Source organism: Papaver somniferum, chromosome 7 (assembly GCF_003573695.1).
Source record: "Papaver somniferum cultivar HN1 chromosome 7, ASM357369v1, whole genome shotgun sequence".
NCBI classification, from domain to species: domain Eukaryota; kingdom Viridiplantae; phylum Streptophyta; class Magnoliopsida; order Ranunculales; family Papaveraceae; genus Papaver; species Papaver somniferum.
The window spans coordinates 114,981,847-114,996,436 of record NC_039364.1 but is presented as its reverse complement, the minus strand read 5'-3'; the positions used below and the strand labels follow the sequence as shown (position 1 = coordinate 114,996,436).

Sequence of the window (14,590 nt, the reverse complement as noted above, 5' to 3'; positions counted from 1 at the left end):
ATAATTCAAGGTGAACTAAGCAACATTACTACAGAATGTTTTTTTCAGAGTAGTACTTCCAATTGTATGTTGAAAACGAAAAATTAAGCTTCCTTTAATCTTCAGAATGCTAACCATGGCAATAGCATTTTGCAACCGAACACAGAATCTTTATAACCCCAGCGCAGCATAGGTTGACAAACATTCATCTACAATGAAAAGAAATTCCAAAATCCATTCAGTTGTAACCAAACATTCATCGAAGGATTCTTGCAAATGCTAAGAAGCTTGTAGATAAAGATTACCTAGCAAACAACTTAAATGTGAGAGTAACTACATGTCTGCCTGGAATTGTCTTTGATTTCTCGACATTAATACGATGATCATCGCGTGAACCTCCATTCAAATAAAAACACCCATCAATTCGCTACTAAGATATACACATTCTAGCACTATGGCAGCAGATAAAAGAGTTGGATTCTTTGAGGAATAAAAACAAACAGTGAGCATGCAGCAGATAATGAGAAATGAATGGGGATGAAATGAAATTACCTTTTTCCCTTGAAGGTAAAAAAAACTTCTCCTACTAATCTTCCTGTGGTTTCTCAACTAAACCTTCTTCTGCTACTACTAAACCTATTACTACCCATCATCATCGTCAAGAACTTCACCAAGAAATCTCAACTTCAATCAAAAATACTGAAGAAGAAGGTGATAATAAGAATTCATGAACTACAACCACAACCGTTACTAGAATAGAATCACAAGAAACCCATGTTGATGATTCTGATGTTAAACCATCAAAAATCCAACAACCCATTATTGAAGAAATTGAAGGGCCTCATGAAAGTTGTGATCTTTTTGATTGGAAATGGGTTTTTGACATTTCTTTGCTGTAATGGTGGCGACGGTGTTGCTGGTGGTGTAGTGGTGGTGATTTGTGTGGGAGAAGATGAAGCCTGTAACTGCGGTGAAGGTGTTTTGGTGATAATGGTAGAGGAGAAAAAACGATTTTATGAAGGTCAAAACCGTAAAAGTGAGACCTAGTACCCTCCCAATTAGGAAACCAGCCTATTTTTTTGTAACATATATTTTAGGAAACCAGCCTATAATAAAAGAACGGAGGAGTAGTTCTTAATATTTTTTTTGAATAAAGTAATATAAGTAACTCTAAAAATACTTGAAAATCGAGTTTAACAGTTCTTAAGATTTTGTTTGAATAAAGTAATTTCTCTATATAATAACAGAGTTTTTTCGAAGGTTTTCATTCACCTGAGCTCCATGTTGATTCTGGCTTCTGGTTGATTCTGATCCCACCATTTTTCTTTTTAGTAATAAATATTGAATTTAAACGAATACAATATTATTTTTCTAAAAATAAGATAATTAAATCCTGAAAAATATTCTTGCTTCCGATAACAAAATCCAGCAAATCTCAAAACATGCCAAGTAATATAAGTAACTCTTCCTGCTTCTTTTTTGTTATTATTTTCTCTTATTATTAGTAGAATCTTAAAAAAAAAACTCTCTCTCTTCCTCCTTTGTGGTTTAATGACGATCTTTTCTCACTTTGGCTAGAAAACCTTAGGACTGCTTGGGGGTGAAAGTAGATCACGAGCATAGGATGTAACGGGGGTTTGATTAAGGCACGAGAGGCAGTCGACAGAGGCGAGGTTTTCTTCCTTTTTTCTTTCTCTTTTCCTTGTTTAGAATGTTCATATCTAGTTCGCAATAGCAATTTCTTCGATATTTTAGTACTTAGGCCTGATCCTTTTGAAGTTTAATACTTAATCTTGTTCCGGTGTTGTTTGATTAGTTGTTCCTTCTATAATTTTCAAGTAGCTCTTCCATGGGATTTAATCTAGGGTTTGGCAATTTAGGGGTTTTCAAAAGGGTTAACTTTTAATTTGAAACATGGATTCTCTTCCTTTCTGGATTTCTCTTCCTCTGTAATTCCTTTGATCTTGGATTGTTTTTGTTGTTTTAAGGTCTTAAAATCTTTTCAAGTGTTTCCATTTGTTTTAGGTGGAGTTCTGTTTGCTTCCTTCTCTAGAGCTGGGGGTTCTCTTGAACTGTTTGATCAGTTGCTTGCTGGTGCTCCATTTTGGGTTTGTAGATGACATGCAGATAGAATTTTGCATGATGATGTGATTTTTTAAGTTTAATTGGGTTAATCTAAAAATGTGTAATTTCTGTTGAGATTGTGGTAGCTATCAAAAATGGGTGCTATGAGTTCCAAAATTGAATGGATTATCATAAGGAGAGTTGTCTAATTTCCTTTGAATTTTGCATAATGGTATGATTTTTTAGTTTTGAATTGGGTTATTCTAGAAGTATGTAATTGCTGTTGGAATTGTAGTAGTATCTAAAATGGTTGCTATGAGTTTCTAGATTCGATTGGATTATTTAGGAAGAGTTGTCTAATTTCTTGTGAAGGTATGGTAGTGTTTCTTTAGTTATGTGATGAAATTTTCTGTAGAAAACTTGTTACGGATATTTATACAATCCCTGTCGGTGTCTTGCTTTGTCACCTGGTTCTACCCTTGCTCTCTACATTAGCCTCGTCTCAGTTCCCTGATCTGCTCTTCTGGTCATGCACGGTTTAATAGATTTAATGTTTTGGATTACATGTGATTATGTAGGTTTAACATTTCTAATCTTTAGATTGTCGTAGATTTTGTTAACTATATGTAGGAAGTTTACAAACCTCTTCTTGTTTCTCTAGTTTTTCTTTAAAGGCTTATTGAGTTTAGTGTTCATTTTCTAGGATCTTTGTCACCTTTGGACATATCCTTTTTGGGTGACTGTTTTTCAGTTCTTTGTTTTCCAACCCCTTGTCCACGGTAAGTTTCTTGTTTAAAAAAAAATAAAAAATAAAAAAATGGTTTATCCGTAACCTCCTTAGCGCCTCTGTTTTACGCCCCGAATGCGTTGAAATGATAACCCTCGGTCCAAAAACCATGCTCCTCTGATCTGATTAACCCCCAAGTAAGTCCTCTCAAACTACTTTGTTCTTAACAAATCAGTCTCATTTTTTATTTTCTTTTTTACAGTTTTCTCTATATTGTTTAGTTTGATCTTAGCTTAAGCATTGCTCAAGTTCACATCAATTGTCGAAGTCCACATTCCTTCCATGGGGCCTAATCAAGAAGCTAGATCTTTATTATTTTTTCTGTTTCAGTTTGGTTCATGTTGCTATCTGTATTGTAATAGTTGTGTAATAGTGTGTAATAGTTGAAAACTGTTTGTGGACTTCAATATCCGTTGTCAAGCAGCATTGACCTTGCAGTTACTCCATAGATCTTCCACGACTCAGTTCTAGGCAGTCATACCACTTTCTACTTAGTTGCACCTACGCCCACTAACGGTTTCACGTTTATACGTTCTCACCACCAGACAATGGACTATCCTCCCTTTTCTAGCCATTTTCAAAACCCAAAACTCCTTTCCACCCAAAACCAACAAATATATCTAAACACACCTACCTTTCCCGACAGATTCCAATTCCTTGCCATGTCTATCCTGGCATGGAATTGCCAAGGCATTAATCAGCCGCCAGCTACACAACACTTGAAAGGACTAATTACAACATATAAACCCACCATCTTATTTATATCCGAAACTTTAGCCAAGGATAACCAAATCCTGCTGTAGATGGGGAAAAACGATTTGCTGGTTTTTAAGGAATTGAGGAGACGACCGTACGGAGGAGACTCCTCGGACCGAGCGAAATGTTAAACCTCACACAGATGCACCGCTGCAAAGGGGTGCTTTAGATTCGAGAGATCAATCTGTAGTACTCCGGCCTAAATCAAGACAATGACCGTTCCAGAGTAAATTCGGTCACAAGAGAGGATGGGTTGATCTGTAGGAGGGAAACTGAGAAATGTGTAGAATCAATGATAATCAAAGATTATGGGTGTGTGAATTCTGAATGCAATAAGCTCTGAGTGATTGAAATTGCTCAATTGAGAGTAGTTGCTCAATTGATGAGTTGATGATCTCGTGTTGTCAGTTTGACGTGAGATTGATGATACCGATGATGATTCAATCATGATTCAGAGACTTATTTATATTGCTGGAATTGTAGACACCATGATTCCATGAAGTGTGACAGTTGATGGAATCAAGGAGTGGGGAAGTGGAGATCGTGTTTGAAACCAGTTGCTCAACGTGTGGAGACTTGGTCGATTTTCCACCCACTACCTCGTGAATTCCTTTAACTGATTGCACGACTTGCTCACATTCCATCGCGTGTTTGAACACACGTGTCGTAGACCGCCAGACCAAAACCCTAAGTGATATCCCCCCAAGTGACACGATTGATGTCTCGTGGTTTGTTAGTCAATTGATGACTTCGTGGTTTGATGGGACGATGAGTCCATGTAGTTGCTGAGTTGAAAATGATGTTCTGAACCTCGTGAATTGAACATGTCATGAGACAGAGGTATAGTTCTTACGATGACGTGAGCATGTATTACTCATTCGGTGGATCGTTGAATATTGATTGTTGAACCAATATTCCTTGGTTTGAACAAATATTTATCATCTGAGCAAGTGTTGCTCATGTGATGAATTGTTGAATATTTGATCGTCTGAGCATGTGTTGCTCGTCTGATGGATTATTGGCAGCGTACCAAAAATATTAATTAGAATACTGGTAGTTGAACCGAGCATAATTAATGAAATTAGTGACCATGAGGTCGTCGTAAAATTATTAAGGTTGGAATCTGGAATGATGATCCTTGGATTCAGAAACCCTAATTTGATCAATTGATGATCAATTCATGGTTGTCAGAATTTCAACCATGGGACGAAGGAGGGAGCGACTACATGGGACCGTGGATCAACCATGTAGTGTCCATATGCTCACGTGAGCAAATACAAAGAACTCCTGAAGAGTTGACGATTTGTAGGTGGAAGAATGATTAAATGCTGGTTTAATCATTTATTCGAAAATGCTCGTCTGAGCCTTAGGTGAGAAAACCTAATTAATTATGACGAGGCTAGGGACCGACCATGGAGTCATGAAACCGGCCCTGGGTTGTCACGTGACCGCCTGATGATCACTTCATGAAAATCCAAACTGTTTGGAAGAGTTTTGGACCTAATACGAGCAATTGTGCAAATTAGGTCAAAACTGTGAAAATTGATGGGACCGGCTTCTGTGAGCCAAAGAGCCAATCTTGGTCGATCAAGGTAGCGTGCTCGTGTCCCCAAGGCGTCCGCGTCTCAGTCCTGAGAATTTTGATATTTTCTGGTGTGCAATTGAGCATCCATTCGAGAAAATATGTCAAAATTAGGGTTTCGACGAAACTGAGGAAAACAACATGAGATGATGAAAATAATTATAAAATAAGGGATGGGGAGGCGTGGGACCGCCGTGGTCAAGGCATGGTCGGCCGGTCGTGACCACGGTCCCGTGGTGCCTTTTCCTTAATTTTATAATATTTTGATGATTTTATGAAAAATTCATGAATTTTGGGAGTTTCCATGAATTGAAGGAGTTTTCATGAGTTCAAGGAAGCAAAACATAATAAAACAAGGGCGTGTGGGACCGTGGAAGGCATGGCCGGCCGGCCGGTTAGGGCCCGGTCCCACGAGTTTCCCTAATTTTATAATGATTTTATGAAAAATTCATGAATTTTGAGAAATTTGATGAATTTAGGGAGTTTCCATGAATTGAAGGAGTTTTCATGAGTTCAAGGAAGCAAAAAATATTAAAATAATAAAAAACAAGGGCGTGTGGGACCGCGGAAGGCATGGCCTGCCGGCTAGGGTCCGGTCCCACGAGTTTTCCTAATTTTTTAATATTTTTAGGTATTTTGATGATTTGAGGGAATTTTTTCCTAATTTGAGAGAAATACCATGAAATCAAGGAATTTGATGAATTCAAAGAAAACTAATAATAAAATAATAAAACAAAGGGGCGTGTGGGACCTACTAGGGCATGACCGGCCGGCCAAGGCCCGGTCCCACAAGTTTTCATATTTATTTTATTTTAATATTATTTGATGATTTGTGCAAAAATACCATGAAATCAAGGAGTTTTTTCATGAAATTAGAGAAATAATAATAATAATAATAATAATAATAAAAATAATAAGGAACCGTGGATGTGGGGCCGGTTGGGACCAAGGCATGGCCGTGGCCAATGGTCACGCCCCACACTCCTTTACTTAGTTTTATATTATTTTTTATGGATTTATGGAAGTACCATGAAACCGAGGAGTTTCCTCAAGACGAAGGAGATTTGATATAATGAGAGAATTTTCATCAAATCATGGAAAATTATAAAAATGCATTAATCATATAAAACTGGCGTGAGATTGACCACGACACGGTCGGTCGGTCGTGTGTCCGTGCTCCTAACACCCTGGTCAATATTTTTAATTATTTATTATTTTCCTCTCTATTTTGCATAGGTTCATCGTTTCGTTGTATTTTTGAAATACTCGTTCGTGCGGTGACTGTTAGTGTATCATCGTTGAATACACCTTCACCATTTGAATCGGGGCTTACTTAGAGGTAGCTCAGACGCCCGGTTGTTGATTATTTATTACTAATTGTGGAATTCAGTGGAGAATAATTCACAAAACTGAGTAATAAGATGTTTATTATTAATTCATAGGATCAGCTGAGGATTCGACTACGAATTCAAAATAATAAAGTGAGCATTACCATTCCATGGGATCGTAGATTCGACCATAGAATCAGAGTAATTAAGGTTTATTGATTACCATTTATGAGACCAGTTGTGGATTCGATCATGAAATCGGAGTAATGAGATAATATAGTTATTGCTATTCTATGAGATCAAGTTGTGGATTCGATCATAGAATCAGAACAATTGTTATTGTCATTCCATGGGATCAGTCGTGGATTTGACCATGGAATAAGAGCGATTGTAATTAGGAATAATTAACTTTGTGGCTCTATACTAGCAGAGCAAGATGTCTAGGAGCATTAATTATCCTGATACGAGCTTGCCGATAAGTCATATCCTTTATATAGTCAGGGTAAACTTGTTGTTTGTTCCTGAAGACGTTATCGCTCTATACTAGCAGAGCAAGCTGTCTAGGAGCCGTCCATCTCGTGATGCTATATAGAAATAATCACTGAAAGTATTCAGTATTCATGAGATATGCCGTTGTCCAGTCGTGAGACTACATATCTACATGTACTCTGAGAGAAAGTACTCTCCGTTGAGAATTCGATGAGAGACCCGTGTCTCGATACTCACGTCTGATTGCTGAATCAGAGCTTCGTATAATTATGAGTTTACGAATTTAGCCCTTGTTGGAAATCCACCATCTACATTAAGTCCCCTGATTACTGAGGAAAGCGACGTTCCTCAGTCAGCATTAAATGGTGATTTTTCGGCCATAAATAATAATACCAGTAATTGAACTCAGTCGTAAGTTGAGACGTTACCGGATTTAGAAAGCATGAGCAAACCATGACTTGATGAAGGCTTCAATGTCATGATTGGAGCGTCGTTTGATGAGCATGAATTGATTTTGAACCGCTGGTTTGGACGACGAGTCCTTGGTCGGTTAGGATTCGCGGGCCGGGCCCAATAAGGAAATCCTTGTGAAATTAGGTTTTGGAAATAAAATTTGGTATAAAAGGAATTAATCCTTTTCTTTCTTTTTTTTATTTCTTCTTCACACACGGCCAGCACCTTCATCACCTCTCCATCACCTTCACGTCAGCAGCGAGTGGAGGAAAAAAATTTGCCGGAGCTTCGTCGTCGTCCGACCGCCGCCGCCGTTGCCGCCGGCCAACTTACGGCCGATTCGCCCAGGTGCGTTTTTTTTTTTTTGCTGATGTTTATGATCCTCATGAGTTGTTCATGCTTTGATCATGATGAAGTTATATACACGTGTGTATATTAGTGTGAGTTTTACGAAAAAAACCCTCGTTTTTGAAAAAACGTATGTTCGATCAACCGTTAGTTTTGAAAACTAACCATAATCCCTGATTTAGGAGAGATTTTTTTTAGTATATGAACCTAGGACCAGTGATAAAACTTAGTGTATGATATTTCATGTGTGCCACGGTTTTATCATAAAAGAAGTGAATTTTCATGAAATCGGAATAATCCTTCGTTTTAAAGACAAATAACGATGACACGAAGGAAAATATGTATGATGAACTTGTGTCCAGTGATAAAATTTTGCTTATGAGATTTCATGTAAATACAAAACTTTATTATATGTATGATATGTGAGCTTTCACAATATTTTTGAAATAAACCTTCGTTTTAAAGACAAATAACGACGATACGAAGGAAAAATAATTTTTTTTTTATATATATTTAGCCGTGACATATATTGTGTAAAATATGATGGTATATTTTATTTGCATGAATTTGTTTTCATTAGATAAAATTCTTTGAGAATTTATATATGCAAGTTGCATTAATTGCTGTTTTTTCGAAAAATCAGAAACGTGGGTTTTGAGGAACCTTCGAAGATAGACAATATATTTATGATGAAATATTTTATTGTTGTAAACTTCATAGGTCAGTTGTGTTAATGTTCACATTATGAAAATTGTGTTCGTGATTTCATGAAAAATCAGTTTCGGAAATTAAATAAAGTTTCGTTCGTTTTTTGCACTTTTCGAAGAGACGAACGATTTTGAGGTGTTAACTCTAGCATTACTATCACTATTGTTAGTGGAAGTATAAAAAGTAAGAGTTAATAGTTACTATTTTTGCTTGTATTTCCTTGATTTATATCTGGACATCATATTGAAGTAGAATGTAGTGTGAACCTTTTCAACTACTTAGCAAAGATGTCCAATTCTCAAGCTGACGACGCCTCGAGGGAAGAGATGTGCGTTGATGATGGTATCTCCAGAGATGAGACATGCATGGATGAAACTTCCGTTGGGGGAGACGAAGACGAAATCCCTGGGGTTAAGAATGTCCCGAACATAGATGGTGCATTCTTTGAGAAAAATATTCCAGAAGCTGAGCAACATTTGAAATCCCCAGTGTATCGTCTTTTGATAAATCCCAGAACTGTTACTTAGAAGAAATTGGTGACTCCTAAGACAGTGATTCGATTTTGTCTTGAACGAGGGGTCTTCGCCTCATCAATCATAGAGTTTAAGCTTTCTCGACGACCTTTGGAGAAATTTGCCGGCTGGGCGAGGCATATGTTGGGTTTTCCTCATGTGAGGACTATGCTCGACCAGGCGCAGGTGACGAGAGCTATTCAAGCTTCTGGAGAGTTGTTCATTTATCATGACGCAAGTGGTATTGTGGCTCTGTTTTCTCGCTGGTGCATTCCCACTCACACTTTCATATGTAGATGGGGAGAGTTTACCATTACCTTGGAAGACGTGGCGGTTCTGATGTATCTCCCGATCACGGGCAATCTTCCTGGGGATATTTCAGATGAGGAGACCGCCGTTTCTCATGTCTTGACAGCTGCAATGGAGAAAGCGAATAAGGCTGGTAGTAAAGGATGTTATGCTTCCTGGTTGACACACTGGTGGCCCAAAGACGAAGTTTCTGATAAACCCATCGACGGTATGTTACCCATTGCTGCTTTTTTATGTTTATGGTTGTCCAGAGACGTTTTTGAAGACAGTGGAAACTTGTTGAAGAATTTTGTGATTCCCTTTGCTATTAAGATGGCTCAAGGTGAGCAACTTCCGATAGGTAGTTTATTCTTAGTCTCCTTGTATTACAACCTGGACTCCTTGATTATAGACTCCAGTGTGTCGAACGGCTCTATGAAGATTGAGTGTTATGCCAACACGATGTTTCTTCAAGCTTTGATGTGGGAGCATTTTAAGAATTATGCACCTACTCCATGTAATGTTCTGCAAGGACCGAATACTGATGCGCGCCATACTTTCCTTGAGAAAGATAATGCTAGGATCATGCGTTGGTCCACAAAGCAGCCTCGTTCTAAAATACGCTTTATTGATGTGTTAGATGAAGAGTCTGAGTTCAATTTTCGCCTGTGGGTGTCAGTCCCTGATTATGTTTCTCAGCCGATGACTTTCAATACTGGAGAAGGCACGAGTTTGACGTCTGGTGCGCATCTGAGTGATGGCGAAAGATCTTTCATGTTGAGTTGCACTCCTGGTCATTTGCTATCAGTCACGTTTGGAGAGCTTTCAGTGGAGGAGTATAATATTGATAAAGCAGCTCGACAAATGGGTATGGATCAGTGTGTTCCAACCATACGGAGAAGGAAGCCATCAGTTGAGCAACTCAGGACTCATTTGGATCATACTCACGTGGAAGGGAGTAGCTACTGGTTTCCTGGTTCTGATAGATTCGCCTATGTAACCCCAGATTATGTAGAATTCTGGGATCAACAACTTGGGCGTTTGCGTGGCTTTGTAAGATTTCCCAGACCTCCATTCAAGGATCTTCCTTCGGCTGAGATGATTTCCAGTCGACCAATATTGAAGTATCTTTCTGGTGATAAACGAAAGTCGTCTCCAGGATGCTCTCAGGTATGTTTCTTCATATAATATTCACGAAATTATAAGAACTACATTCTGATTATATTACTGGATTTCACCACAGGACGGTTATAATATACGACCTCGAATCGGTGTATATTTCTCAGAGACTGAGGCGGTTATTCATGGCGGAGAAGGCAGGCATAAAGGTTATAAGCTGTAACCTAATACCGTAAAGTCCCCAGTTGGTGCTTTGGTGAGTTCCCAATATTTCTCACCGTGACTTTCATTGCTATTAGCATTAGAATCATGAAGCCGACGTTGTTAATTTTGTTGCAGAATTTTACTCCATCAAGTCTTGAAGGTCTTCAATTTTCTGCTACTGAACAAGCAATCGCTGATTTGAATGACGAAGAAACTGTAAGTATTTCTTCACATGTTCAAATGGGGTGCTTCATAGATGAAAATATTGATTGTAAAAGACGTGTACAGGAGGGTGTCTTCATGGAGATGGAGAATTCTGGAACTCAATCATCCTCTGGGAATAGGAATGGAGGTAATTCCCAAGATTCGGAGCCGGATGGAAGTGATGTTCCTCTTGTCGTTGATGTGGACAATTCCAACCCCTTGGACACTTTGGAGACTCCTCAAGTAAGTATATATCCTGTACATTCTTCATAGAAGTATAAAAGTGCTGACTTGTAAATGAATGAATGAGAACCCATGTGAATATGTGAAAACTTAGTCGAATTTTGTCGTCAGAAAATTCAGAACCCAGCTTTTTAGTAGAAACGCTGTAGAATCTTCGTCCGGAGTCGTATTTTGATGATATGCATGTGCAAATTCAATCCCGGAAAATTTCCAAGCTTTTTCAAAGAATCTTTTTAAGTTTTTAGCTCGTTCAGAGCCTGAAAAAGGCGAAATAGTAAACTTCCAGGAGACTTCCATAACTTTTTCAGATTGCACGTCACTTGATATTTGGGCCACATCTACTCGCTCGTTCATAGGATTGTCATGAAATTTTGACATGTCATATAGGACATCCATACGAAGAGAATGGAATATGACCCATCCTCGGATTCCTTGTATATTGCTCCCAGTTCGTCTCCTAGTACAGGGCAGAGTTCAGTTTCTTCAGACGGACTCATCGTAAAATGTGTTTTCATGACTTCCATGTTATTTGCCCGTGCCTTGAATGTAGTATGATGAACCTTGATTATGTTTACTTGCTGGTATACTGTGTTTCATAATCTCCTTTGGATTCGTGACTCTAACCTCATGTAATCTTCGTATTAGGTGCTAAATACCGAAGTTGAGGATACTGGAGCCAACAATGATAACTCTAACCATTCCGGAGTTATTTATGAAGAGACAACCATCCCTGCATTTCAAGGCCATGAGAAGGTCGCTACTGCTATAATGGAAACCCAGATGGTTGTTGCCTCAGTGATAGAAGAAACCGAGACAGCAGCGGAGAATACTGAAGGAGCTGTTGCTTTAGTCGTGGGAGCCACTCCAGTGACCGAGAAACGTATAATAGTGTATGAATATCCAACTGCAGGGGTCTCTTTCGATCCTACCTTTAACACTTCACTCCCGTATCATGAACTGATCGGTGGATTCAGCGTTTCCATTGGATATGCACGCTTGTATGAGACGATATGGAAGAAGTTCGGCCATATGATCGTTGACAGGAACCCTGGGCGTGCTTATGCTTTAATCATGCAAGTAGGCGTTATCTTGCGTGTCGTGAGTGATATGCATACGAGATCCAGGAATGTCGTTACTCCATATATACTCTTTGATTGGGAGTTTAACTTGGAGAATTCAGAAAGGCTTGGCCTCAACGTGAAATGGCTTCGTAAGCAAATAAACGTTATCAAGGATTCATGTGAGAAGAACATACCCTTTCCAAACGATGTTGTGAAGGAGAAGGAGGACAAGATTTCCAAACTGACTGAGGAGTTGAACAAGGAGAGGGCGGCTTTGCAAATCTTGAAGGATGCTGATGAGCGAAAGCCTTTTCTTGCTGATCTCTTGAACTTCTGAATTTCTGAGAGATGTGAGGTTTATACTTGGTTTTTTGATATTTAGATGGTTTTGGATTGACTGATGGTTGAGGATTTTCCTGTAGATTTGATAGAGATTTTCTTTTACGAAATATGAACTGAATTTTGATAAATTGCTGAATTCAAATACTGATTGCAAGTATTGCAAATGTTTTGGAGGAATTGAAATACAAATGAAAAAAATCCTAAATGTTAAATCCCAACACCATGAGTACTTCAAACGCCCAACACCTTAAATGTCCAATAATTTCAGATAGACGCCTTGAGCCAATTTTCGTGAATTACTGGTAGGGTTCTGCCATCTGTGTTGGTCAATTTGTAGTATCCTCCGGCCACGGATTCAGCGACCATGAATGGTCCTTCCCAATTAGAGTTCCTTGTGGAATGAAGACCGCGCTGAACTGCTTTGAGAACCAGGTCCCCTTCATGAAACTTGTTAGGCTTGGTCGATCGTGCGTTGAATATCTTCCGCTGATTCGGAATTCCCTGTTTGATGGAATTCCTCGATTGTGGACCGTATGGACACTCGCGTGGAAGAGAGTATCCAGCATAGTGTTGATCATGTTTAGCCAAGTCTTCAACAATAAACCTCTCGATGGAGTGACCGATTTGAAGAAGTTCTGAACCCAACCATTGAGTGTAATATTGCTGAGGTGAAGTCACCCACTCGTAACTTTTGATGACTGCTAAATTATTCATGGGGAGAAGTCCCTGGACCATAATAGCGTATTTGAACATTGGTAATATTGGAGCAAGAGGAGGAATAAGACTTTCCTGAGCTCGAAACATTCTGACAAAGGTGTGCGGATTATCTCCAAGTTCCTGCGTAAGTCCCATCAGATTTTTTACTTCTTCCAGATGCTCAAACGGTGGTGCGTCCTCTGCTTCGTCTCCGACTCGGAATCCTTGTCGATGACAGGATGTGTTGAAGGCATCGTTGTCCTTTCAGCATGAATCCAAGTTCTCCCAAGGACCATGTCGTATCCAGGGTCTTCCCGGATTATGAAAAACTTGGCCTCAGTGCAGATCGATCTTTCCGTAACTTTGAGAGTGATGAAGCCGTATGCGTTTCTGGAGATTCCTTCGTGGTCCCTGATTGCTATGGGAGCGTGGGTGGCTTCCCGTCGAGTAATACCAGCAGCTCTGAGAGTTTTCAAATGGATGATGTTGACGGCGGTACCAACATCGACGAGCGCCCTCTTGAACTCATTTCCTTTAATGTGCACTGTGGTGAGCAGTCCCCAGTCATACATTTCTGTGTCGGTGGCTGAAGGTCCGGTGGTAGTCTCTTGGATCAGCGGACGTCTTCCGAACACGATGTGGTTCAGTGCAGCAAACATGTCTTTCCTTTGAGCTTTCGAAAGATACAACAGCTCGCAGACATGTTCGATCAGAGATTGGACCGTTTCCTTGACAGGAGGTTCGGAGATGGTAAAAGTTCTGACTGGGAGGGGGTTTTTGTGCACCCCTTCAGTCCCCAGGTTGAGCTCTCCTGATTCGACCTTTTATTTGAATATGCGCTTCAAAATCTTGCAATCACTCGTGGGATGGCTGACGTATCTATGGAAACGACAATACCGAGGATTTTCCAGGGCCTCTTCAGTTGGTTCCTTCTTGACATAAGGCAATTTGATTGCGCCGTCTTGAATCCAGGCATCGAGTAGTTCATTAACTTCTTCCGTTGAACAGGGAAAATCAGGTGCTTCTGGATCTCCCGTATGCTGAGGAGGGATTTTCGAATTCTCCTTCTTGTGTGTCTTTGAAGGGGTGGAGGAAGTCTGCTTGTGTTGTGGTTCTGCTTTTCGCTTACTCCCTTCCACGACAGCATTTGTTGAAGGTTGTAGGTTATACTGCTTGTTGATCAGACGCCTGCTTCCTCGAGTGTCTTTTGAATCTTCAGTTTTTGTAGACTTTGCTCTTTCCAAAAGAGCGGGTGCAGTGGTTGCCGACCTCTTCGCAGCTTCGTGAAGTTCTGAGAAAGTATGGAATCGAAGGTTTTCTAGCAAGGCCCTGTAGACCGGGAGCATGCCATTGATGCACAAGTCCACCAGTTGTTGCTCCGTGACGTTTGGGTCATGACAATCCAGGGCTTGGACTCTAAACCTTTT

At 39.7% G+C, this 14,590-nt stretch overlaps 1 long non-coding RNA gene across 1 annotated transcript; it reads left to right on the top strand.

The window, feature by feature from the left end:
• Positions 1–1,489: 1,489 nt before the first annotated feature.
• LOC113298201 lies at positions 1,490–3,276 on the top strand. The gene is made up of 2 exons (XR_003334073.1): positions 1,490–1,652; positions 2,005–3,276. It is a non-coding gene; the product is annotated as an uncharacterized LOC113298201 (long non-coding RNA).
• Positions 3,277–14,590: the final 11,314 nt, after the last annotated feature.